This window comes from Oryctolagus cuniculus, chromosome 4 (genome assembly GCF_964237555.1).
Source record: "Oryctolagus cuniculus chromosome 4, mOryCun1.1, whole genome shotgun sequence".
Lineage (NCBI taxonomy): Eukaryota > Metazoa > Chordata > Mammalia > Lagomorpha > Leporidae > Oryctolagus > Oryctolagus cuniculus.
Window position 1 is genome coordinate 7,580,381 of NC_091435.1, and position 10,856 is coordinate 7,591,236.

The window sequence follows — 10,856 nt, forward strand, 5'->3', positions numbered from 1 at the left end:
ATATTTTCATTTATCTTGAATGTTACAGCCTCTAAAAAATTGGGCTGACATTCATGTTTCAGTTTCCAGTACACAGTAATTTTTCATGCTGGTTAAGTTTCTAATGGGTACCACTAAAATGTCGTGAAATCTCAACTTTCTAAGAGTACGATCTCACTAGATTCCTCTCACTCTTACCAATGACTCATTCATTTGAGCCTATTTCTCCAAATCTAAAATTTCTTCAATACCCACCCTAAGTGCACAGTGGCGACCCCTCCTCTCACAGTCATTAACTGCTGGCCTAGGCCTCTCCCAAGCACACAGACCCTGCTTACGCCCCGTTTTGCAAGGGAACGTGGTGCAGACACTGACAGGAGTCCTTAACTTTCTGGCAAGGTTTGAAGTCTAGATCAATTTGGACAGCTACCATAAACACCACTGCTATGCCAAGACAAATGCGCCCAAAGCCCCGGAGTACTCCAGGCAGGCCTAAGTCATACGTACATGAAACAGCTCGACTATAACCAAATAAACTTCTTCCTTAAACCACCGTTTCTCTGAAACAATCCTCTTCAGTTTAAAACCTTGGCGTGCCAAATTTTAGCTCTAGCTTCAGATTTATTACCTATCTGAAAGGAGTATATCCTCTTAAAGCAAATGAATAAATTTTTTTTAAAAAAAAAAGGCTAAAGGTAATTCCACTGAATTACTAAAATACCTCGAAATCAAAGTACCAAGTGTATTCATTATTAAACACTTTGCACATGTATGAGGTACAGAAGAAATCTAAATATTCAAAGGGAAAAATGACTGAAAATAACTACACAAAACTTTATGACTCATAACACTTTAAGGATGTCTATAATTAAAATTAAGTGTGAAGACTAAGAAGCACCAAGGAATATTAATTCCTTCCATTCAAAAATCGACTGCCTGGTTTTCTTCAGGGAGAGAGGGCTGGCAAGTCTCATTAAAGAGGCTCACCTCCGCTTTGCATCTCCACTTCTGCAAACTACAAAGTTAATCCCATGCCAGAAACCGTAAGTGGACAGACACAGTCTCTTAGAATCGAACCCTGAGTCACTGCACGCAAGTCGTTCCGAAATTTGCTAGTTAGAACCTAGCCAGCCCCCTGGCTCCGGGAGCCCCAGCTGTGTGACCTTGGAGGAGTCACTGCCCGCTCTCCGGGCTCAATGTGCCCATCTGTAAAATGGGTTAACACCTCCTACCGGCAGCACACGGGGTAAAATATCCCCAAAGCCGTGAGAGGAGTGCCAGCCACCATCTGCCCTAATCTCTACATGCGGAAAACAATGCAGACGGGGGTCTCTTCCGACCGTCGGGGCGGAATTCCAGAAGCAAACGGTGCTGGCATTCCAGCGCTGCACCTGCAGTATGGGAGTCCTAGGATCCAGGGACGGGCGAAAGGCACAGGCAACCACTGACTCACTAATTTTGCCATTTTTAACTGTTTCAGGCTGGAGGGGGCGGGGGGAGGCCTTCGCCGAATGCTCAGACAGTCGGCGGCCCCGGTGCCTGCGAAGCCTCGGCGGGTCTGTGCCTATAAATAGACTCGCGAAGTTTTGTAGCAATACACAGGTATCAATTTTAATTCGCGTCTCCGCGGCGGCTTAAGCAGGTCACCGCTCCCCCGCACTCCGGCCCCAACTTCCGAGCACGCCGCGTCCCCCGCCCCACCCCCACCCGGCGCGGACCCCCGAGGGCCGCCGAGCCAGCGGGCCCCGACCTTCGCCGGCGCCCGGCGCGGCCCCGCTTCCCTTAACCCGTGCATTGTCCTTGCGAAGAACCCCGGCGGCTCCCACACTGGTGGGGACCTAGAGGAGGGACGAGGGAGGAGCTGGGGGAAGAGGATGAGGAGGAAGAGGAGGAGGAGGAGGAGGAACACAGCCTCCTCCCTCCGCCCCGGCGACCAGAGAAGGCCCGGCTCCCGGGAGGCCGCGGCCCCCGCTCCCACCCTCCGCAACTTTCCCTCCGCGCGCACCCGCCGCCCCGCCGGGACCCGGCTGCGGGCTCCCTCCCCCGGCGGCCGGCCCCGGGCCCCGCGGCGCCTCCTCCTAAAATGGCAGGTCCCTCCCTCCGCCGGGCCCGGCGGAGCCGAGCGCCGGGCCGGGCCGGACACTCACCGGGACGATGGCGGGGCGCTCGCGCCGCTCCCTCCGGTGAGTCTCAGCCTCGGGCTCCCGCGCCGCGCTCCCGCCGCGGCCTCCGCAGCCAGCGCCGCCCCGGCCGCCTCTCGCCGCCCCCGGCGCGGCCGGCTCCTGGCCGCGCCGCAGCCTCCTCAGTCTCTCGCGCTCGCGGGTCCGGCGGCGCCGGGGGCCGGGGCGGCGACAGCCCCCTCCCCGGCAAATACCGCAGTCCCCGGGCCCCGAGTCCCGGCGGCGGGGCCGCGCGGAGGGCGGCGGCGGCGGCGGCGAGGCCGGGCGCCGAGTGGCGGCCGCTGCCGGCGGCTTCTTCCCGAGGAGGATTTTGTAAATCGCACAAAATGGCGCGCGCTCCAAACCTGCGCAGCGAGGAGCGCCGGGCCCGAGCGGCGGCGGCGGCGGCGGCGGCGGCGGCTTCTCCGCCAGGAGCGCCCGAACCGCCCGCCCCCGAGCGCCCGCACAGACAGACAGACACTCGCACACGCACGCACGCCCGCTCGCTCGCACACACACACTCGCACACTCACACCGGTCCCGCCCGCCCGCCCGCTCGCTCGCTCGCTGGCCGGCGGCGGCAGCGGCACCACCAGCAGCAGCAGGAACAGCAGCAGCAGAAGCGGCGGCGGCAGCGGCGGCGGCGCCCGCACCCCCCGCTCGGGGTGTCCGCTCCCCGAGCCCGACCTGGGCCGCGATCAGCAGCAGCGACGGCAGCAGTCTCCCCGGATCCCCCCGCCGCGGTTGCCGCCGCCACCCCCGCCTCACTCCAATGGGGCTTTTTATTATTATTCGGGCGGGAAGCGAAAGGGTTTAAAAAAAAACCAACCAACAAAATGGCGACGGACCGACCCGGTCGCTATGGCAACTGTCAATCAAAACGCAAAACCCCGGCTGACGTGCTGACGTCCTCCGCCCGCCCCCCCGGCCCCAAGCCGGCGGGCGGGGCTTGTTGCCCGGGAAACGGCAGACTTCGTTCCCTCCTTTCCTGCTCCCCCTCGGTCCCCAGCCAACCACCCAACCCCCCTCAGGTCACGTGAAGGATAAATTCGGAGCTCGGGCCCGCTACGAGTGTCAGAGGAGGGCGCGTGATTCGCTCGGGGGAGGGGTGCGGAGGGGGACGGCCGGGCCGAGGGAGGGAAGGGGAAGGGGGCGAGGCGGCGGCCGGGCCCGTGCGCGAGCGCCCGCCGCCTCCCCGGCCGCCTCGCCCCGCCCCGCGCCCGCCGCGCCCGCGCCGACTGCGGCCCCGGGAGCGCGCGCGGCCTCCCGCGCTTCCGCGTCGGGCGCCCGCAGCCCCGCCCGCGCCGGGGGGAGGGGCGCGCGCGGCCGCGGGGCGGGGTGGGGGGGCGCGGAGAGGGGCCGGGGCGCCGGGGCCGCCGCCGGGCGGGAAGCCGGGAAGCCCACCCCCGCGCGCCCGGGCCCGAGGGCTCTCACCGCGGTGCGGCCGCCTGCATTCCCGGGGAGCGCGCCGGCCGCGCACGGCCGCGCGGAGGAGCCGTTCTCGGAAGGGCTCGCGGCCCCCCTCGCCGGAAAATGCCCACGGAGGCCGCGGCGGGGGCGGGGAGGAGGCCGCCCGCGCGCCTCAGACATCCCAGGAATCCCGGGCGCCGCGGCCGCATCCGGGGTGCCCCTGCGGCTGACGCGCGGCCGGGCCCTGCCACGTGGGACCCACGTCCGAGCCTCCGGGCCGGCGCGCCCCCTCCCACTGCAGACCCCGCGTGGGTGCCGAGCCCGTCCTGCGCTGCCCGCGGCCGGAGCCCTTCCCTAACATCCGGCTCCTGGTGCATTAGCCCGTGGACCCCTCCCCATGCTGGGCGTGCTGGGAATTGTCTGCTGTGCCACCCCCGCCCCCCCAGGTAATGGTGTTTAATCAGCGTTCGTCCGGGCTTGCACGCAGCGAAAGTCGCTAATCTGGTGGTTGATTTCTAAGCCTGACTTTGCCGTGTGCAGGTAGTGTCCGTGTCGGGGTCTTGGGCTCAGTCTCTTCACAGACTAGCCACAGACACAATCTGACAGACGACACAGGTGTAAGAGGAGAAATCCCAATGAAAGCCTCCAGCCTGTGTAAATTTCCAGCAGAATTCCCCTCCCACAGTCTGCAGGTACAGCACTGATATATTAAGGCGATCATTCAAATGAGCAAAGGCCCTGAAGTAATCAGACCAGACCTTAAATAAATTTGGCAAAAAAAAAAAAAAAATTAGGCAAGTGGTTAGCTTCAGACTGATTCTCATGACTGGTTAAAAAAAATAAAAGTTCTGGATTGCTGGTGTTTTCAAACTTGCCCTCCTAATGTAATTGAGGTCTGCATACAGCTTCGCATCTAAGGAAGAGGAAGTGGCCAACAGTGTCCCTATTCATGAAAGAGGTTGTCACCCAGTGCTTCCCAAGCTCAAACTTCCACCTGGAAGACAACCCCTTCCTCCCTCCACCTGCTCTCCTGCCTTCTCCCCACTCCAGCCCATCCGCCAAGGTTTCACTGCTGCCGGACACTTGAGCAAGTGCCACCTTGACCACTAAGTTATTCCCGAGTCAAGTTTTCATTGCTAGCAATGGAGGAAGCTTGCATAATGCACATCTAAGTAACCGAGACAGAATAGGACAAGATCGCCGGGAGTAGATCCTCGCCTCAGATGGGTCGAGGGGCTCATGGGATGAGGGAAGTCTTCAGGTCGTAGGCACACAGGGGTCAGAGGCGTCCCCAGTGTTCCCGTGTAGAACGCTGCTCATTTCTCTCCCAGCGTGACTGCCTTAGACAGCATCGCACTGCGTGCCCAACGGGTTTTGTGTGGGCTTCCCCTAAACACTACCAGCAAGTTATGGCTGGCACCAAACAAGAGAACACACGTAGCCAGGAAGGACGCTGGTATGGATGCCAGTGTGGTGCAGAGCTGAGAGACCCTCCCCGTGGGTTTCGCTTAGAGGTGTTTGATGGCCTAAGAAAATCCGGAGAAGCAGAATCCCCCAACTGGCAGTTACTATCGGCTTGCACTTCTTCCCACGCCTGTTAGAGGTCTCATCCTCACTATAACATTGTATCTCGGTTATACGGCTGAGAAAGCAAGCCCTGAAGTGACTCTCCCAAAGCCGGCCCACCCGTGAGCAGGGGAAGTCAGAATTCAAACCCAGGTGTGGCTGTAAAGGCTGTGTTTCGGCAGACTGTTTGGAAGCAGAGTTGTCACAGAGATAACCCTGACTAAAGGAGGTCTCTATGATGTGCCCTGGTCCCAGATGACTGGTGCCAGTGTTCTTATCTCTGCGCTCACAATTTCTGACACCCCTGATGTTCTTACAGACAAGTGAAGCCCTTCATCGCCCTGCTTGTACAAGCGTTATTCACTGTTCTGACTTTGGGGCCTGCCATGTGGCACAATCAGTTAAGCCTCTGCCTGCAGCACCAGCATCCCATAGGAGTGCAAGTTCAAGTCCTGGCTGCTGCACTTCCAATCCAGCTCCCTGCTAATGCACCTAGGAAAGCAGCAAAGATGGCCCAAGTTTTTGGGCCCCTGGACCCAAGTGGGAGGCCTGGAAGAAGCTCCTGGCTTCAGCTTGGCCCAGCCCCGGCCATCGTGGCCATCTGGGGAGTGAAACAGCAGGTGGAAGACCTCTCTCTGTGTCTCTCTCTCTCTGTCTCTCTCTCTCTCTGTGTAACTCCGACTTTCAAGTAAATCAATAAATCTTTTTAAAACGTTGTTCTGACATTAAAAGTAATTCATGAATATAAAAACTTATTAAAAAGAAGCAAAGTTAAAATGAGAGAGGCCCTATATAAACTCACAATAGGGGTATGCTATGAACCAAGAAGTTAATAAGCAACTATATCCAAGTTCCAAACAAAAACTAAAAATTAGATTCTGGTAATTACCAACAATTTTACCATACAGAAAACAGTAAGTAGGCTAGGATCACCAGTAGGCATCACTCAGGAACACACCCCCTTTGTATGTTCATAACAGCATCCACCCTTCCGGACTTTCTTAAGAAGACATGTGTGCACTGACACACATTTCACACCAGCAGGTGTGTTCATGCCTTGTCTAATTACAATTGTGCTATGAACTCATTTTTGTATTAAACAATTGAAATTTAAATAATAACATTAATAGCAGTTAGTATTCCATCGGTTGAATGAGCCGTCATTCACTAAGCCTCCTCTATATTTTAAGGAAGTTTCCATTTTTTCTTGTTATTACAAAAAAAGTTGTATAAACATCACATATATATATTAAACATATATACAGACACACACAGAGTTATTTCTCCCGGATAAAGGGAGAAAAGTCCTTAAAAAAAAAAGTTGGACTCATGTTGACAAAGAACTTCGGAAGGAAACAGCTGTTTGGCCTAAACAGCTGTTAAGACACCACTTGGGATGCCCTCATTCCATATCAAAGTGGCTGGATTTGGGTCCCACTCAGCTTCCGATTCCAGCTTCCTGTTCACCCATCCCCTGGGAAGCAACAGATGACGACTCAAGGACTTGGGTCCCTGCTGCTCACCTGAGAGACCTGGATGGAGTTCCGGGCTCCTGGCTTCAACATGGCCCAGTCTCAGCTATCGCAGGCATTTGGGGCATGAACCAGCAAATGGAAGCGCTCTCTCTCTCTCTCTCTCTGTCTCTCAAATAAATCTTAAAAAAAAAAAAAAAAACAAGGCCATATGCTGTTATGGTATCAACACCATATACCCAACACACACTCAAATGTCCTGTGGCTCTTGCCACTCCAGGCCATCTCTCCAGTGGGCTAGCCTGGATTTCTCCCTCCTGGAAGCCTCCTTACTTCCTCTCCACCACACACCTGGATAAAATGCTCTGCCACGTTTCTCCCAGCATCTTAAAGTTGTCAACGAGACTGGCTTATGCCAAATGTGGTTCAAGTGCACCTTTTTTTTTTTTTTTTTAACAGGACAATATCTGTTACCATCCTATCATGTAAGCATTTTACCAATATTATGTCCTGAATTATCATTAATGTTTTCTCTTCCGGTGACATGAAGGTAAAGGCTAAATAGAAAATATGAAGTTGGTAAAGTGTGTATTTCACATTGTTTTGGAATATCTTGAAATAGCCTTGTTGCAACATTTTGGACACCTTAAAAAGAAACCCACTTTTATATAATATAATAGCTTCCTCAAAATTAACAGGTACAGGGAAAATGCCCTAATGAAACTGCAAAAAACAATTAAGTACATGGAATTAAAATGAGGTAGGAGGCACAGACTTCCACGAAGACACTTCCTGCAGTGGCTCGTTAGTGCAGTGGTTCTTGAGAGTTTCAGCTTGTTTTCTTGGCTTTTTAATCTAGGTATGCAGTGGATGGCACTTAATATTCCTAGGGTGTTTTTTGTTATGCACATTTACTGCTATTATCTTCAACATGTTTCCAAGTTTTGCATCGGTTTAATTGAAAATGTATTTATGTAGTTATGCAGTGGTATTCACTCTACCATAGGAGTATTTGCACTTTTTTTTTTTTTTTTTTTTTGACAGACAGAGTTAGTGAGAGAGAGAGACAGAGAGAAAGCTTCCTTTGCCATTGGTTCACCCTCCAATGGCCGCCGTGGCCGGCGCGCTGCAGCCGGCACACTGCGCTGATCCAAAGGCAGGAGCCAGGTGCTTCCTCCCAGTCTCCCATGTGGGTGCAGGGACCCAAGCACTTGGGCCATCCTCCACTGCACTCCTGGGCCACAGCAGAGAGCTGGCCTGGAAGAGGGGCAACCGGGACAGAATCCGGCGCCCCGACCGGGACTAGAACCCGGAGTGCCGGCACTGCAGGCGGAGGATTAGCCTAGTGAGCTGCGGCACCGGCCTGCGTGTTCATTTCTTAACTGTAAGTGGTTTTGGGGCAGGGATCCTATATTTTCATCTTGGTATCCTAAACGCATTTTGTAAGTATGGTTGATGTTGTATTTTTTTCTTAAGATTTATTTTTATTGATTTGAAGGCCAGAGCTACAGAGCAAGAGAGGAAGAGGCAGAGAGAGAAAGAGATCTTCCATCCGCCGGTTCACCAAAATGGGCGAAACAGCTGGGGCTAATCCGAGCCAGGATCTCCACTCTGATCTCCCATGTAGGTGGCAGGGGCCCAGGTACTCTGGCACCTTCCACTGCCTTCTCAAGCGCATTAGCAGGGACCTGTATTGGAAGCTAAGCGGCCAAGACCTGAAACATGGGCTTAACCATTGCACCCCAACGCCTGCCCCTATTTTGCATTTTTAAATGAACCAGGAGTCCCTGATAATTTTCCCCCATCCTACATAAAGTTTTTCACAATCATAAAATTTGAAGAGAAATCGTACAGAAGCAAGAAATGTGTTTGTCCTATCTTAAAATGGATAGAACTTCGCTCTAGTACCAGAGGAAACACTTTTGTAATCATCAGAGCCAGAAGAAGAAAACTCCATGAGAAGGTGCAGTCGTGCCAGCGATCACCACTTCAGCATTTAGTTCGATCACAGGGGAGGTCCTCCAGCCAAATAGTCTTTGCACGTCAGCAGCTGAGCCCACGGACCACGCGCAGGCGTAGGCGGTCTGGCCAGCAGAGGTCTAGGCCCCACAGCGGTATGAGTGAGTCTCTTCATGTCTACTTCCCCATTGCAAAGCTACCAGGCTGCCCCCTGCATGCACTGTTAGCCACTCAAGGGCAGGGTCAGAAGTCCTTGCATGAAAGGACAGCAAACGTATCTGTCCACTCCCATCTCTGGATTTACGGTCAGACTTTGAGAAGCAAAACTCACATGTTGTATTTCCCTTCTTCGTGGATAACATAGACAGCGTAACAACGAAGACCAAAGGAGCCTCTCATCCACCTTTGCAGATAATGACATTGACTTCAAGATTTAAAAATCTGGAAGGATGAGTGGCGGCTAGGTTAGCTGTCTCTTAAAAGGCCCGCACCCCATGCTGGGGTGCCGGAGCTCTAGTCACAGTGCCCTCCCAATTCTAAGCTCCTCCTTAATGCACATCCTGGAAGCAGCAGGTGATGGCTCGAGTCACTGGGTCCCTGCCGCCCACGTAGGAGACCTGGATGGAGTTCTTGGTCCCGGGCTTGAGCGTGGCCTGGCTGGAGCTGCTATCCACATTTAGGGAGTGAATCTGTGGATAAGAAATCTGTGTGTGCTGGGGCTGGCGCCGTGTCTCACTTGGTTAATCCTCTGCCTGCGGCTCCGGCATCCCATATGGGCACTGGAGTCTAGTCCCGGTTGCTCCTCTTCCAGGCCAGCTCTCTGCTGTGGCCTGGGAAGGCAGTGGAGGATGGCCCAAGTGCTTGGGCCCTGCACCCCATGGGAGACCAGGAGAAGCACCTGGCTCCTGGCTTCAGACTGGCACAGCGCTAGCCGTGGCGGCCATTTCGGGGGTGAACCAACGGAGGGAAGACCAGTCTCTCTCTCTCTCTCTCACTATCTATCTCTACCTGTCAAAAGAGAGAGAGAGAGAGAGAGAGAGAGAGAAATCTGTGTGTGTATGTGTATGCCTTTCAAATAAATTAATTTTTTAATTTTTTAATTCAAGTGCGTGGTTTACAAAACCCGGACCTATCAGGAAAGAACAAAATAAGAGTCCCAGCACCCTCATCTTGTCTGTCACCCTGTTCTTTCGGTGGCTGGGAACCCTTTCTAAGATCCCATCATGCCATTGCCCCATGAAAGCCTCATGGTCTCCCCGCTGCGTTGGGACCACCTCCCGCACTTGCTAGTCTGGCCCCCAGTCCCCTCCCCACCCGACCTCCCAGGCCGCCTCTGCTGCGACTTCCCAGTGCAGGTTCCCAGAACGCACTGGGGTCTTCCCTGCCCCTCTTGCTCCCTGCAGGCCGCGTTCCCTCAGCAGAGCACGCAGTCCCTGCTTTTCCTCGAAGGCCTCCTCTCCCGTCTGCCAGGAGAACAGAGCCCTTGCAGAGCACTGCCCGAAGCCCCGACCATGTGCCCCTCGGCGCCTGCTGCACACAGAAGAAACGCTCCTGAAAGAACACAGTCGCTAGAGAATCGCAAAACAGCAAGCACGGCGGAGTGAGAGTGCGGCTCAAGGCAGGAAATGGTTCAGAACAGGAGGAACAGGCTTCCTTCTGGGGTTGAAGGGGCAGCCATCTGCTTCCGGCCCAGCTCTGCCCTGAAGGGGCCAGGCTTCCTGCAGATTGGGCCCGAAGTTCCTGGGAGTGCTGTGGACCTGGAGGGAGGGCCAGGAGAGGGGACGCCTTTCAGAGGGGCTGGGCGTGGTCACCTGGACCCTCCTGCTGGCTTTTGCTGGAAGATTCCAGGGGAAAGGACTCCCCAGAGGGCAGCACGGGGAGGGCTATGGCGGACGGGGGCAGGCCCCTCTTACAGCCCAAAGGGGACTGCACCGTTTCCTCCTTGTGGTCTAGCCTGAAGGGCGAGGGTGCAGGCTGGGATCCAGGGCAGGTGCTGGAAACAGGAATAGGTCCTGGGCTGTGTGCTTAGCAAGTGGACAGGTGGAGCAGAGTGCTGAAGCCCAGGGCCCTGGGGTTCTGACATGAAGAGCAGAGGATGAGCGTGGGGCAGAGCACCAGCCTGAGAAGTAAAATCATCCCAGGCTGCCTGGTGGTCTACACCAGAATCACCTGTAGACGTCGGGGTCAGGGAGAGGCTCCCCTTAGCTGTCAACAACTCTTCCGGCTGTGGGCAGAAGGCTGTGGAATTTCTACACAGCAAAGCTCACCTGGGAAGTTTTGTTCACATTGGTCACTGGAGACATTTTATTTT

At 55.0% G+C, this 10,856-nt stretch overlaps 1 protein-coding gene across 10 annotated transcripts in view; it reads right to left on the reverse strand.

Moving 5' to 3' along the window:
- The window catches only part of DYRK1A (dual specificity tyrosine phosphorylation regulated kinase 1A), a 145,420-nt gene extending 141,039 nt beyond the window's left edge, over positions 1-4,381 (reverse strand). For 3 of the 10 annotated variants that reach the window (XM_070071825.1, XM_008274878.4, XM_070071824.1), the window contains exon 1: positions 3,573-4,381. The gene's annotated coding sequence lies outside the window, so the exon portion shown is untranslated. Of the gene's footprint in view, positions 1-2,126; positions 2,251-2,825; positions 2,892-2,967; positions 3,043-3,572 lie in introns of those variants that run through there. The other 7 variants (XM_051833625.2, XM_051833623.2, XM_070071822.1 and 4 more) reach the window with 6 other exon arrangements.
- Between the last annotated feature and the right edge of the window lie 6,475 nt (positions 4,382-10,856).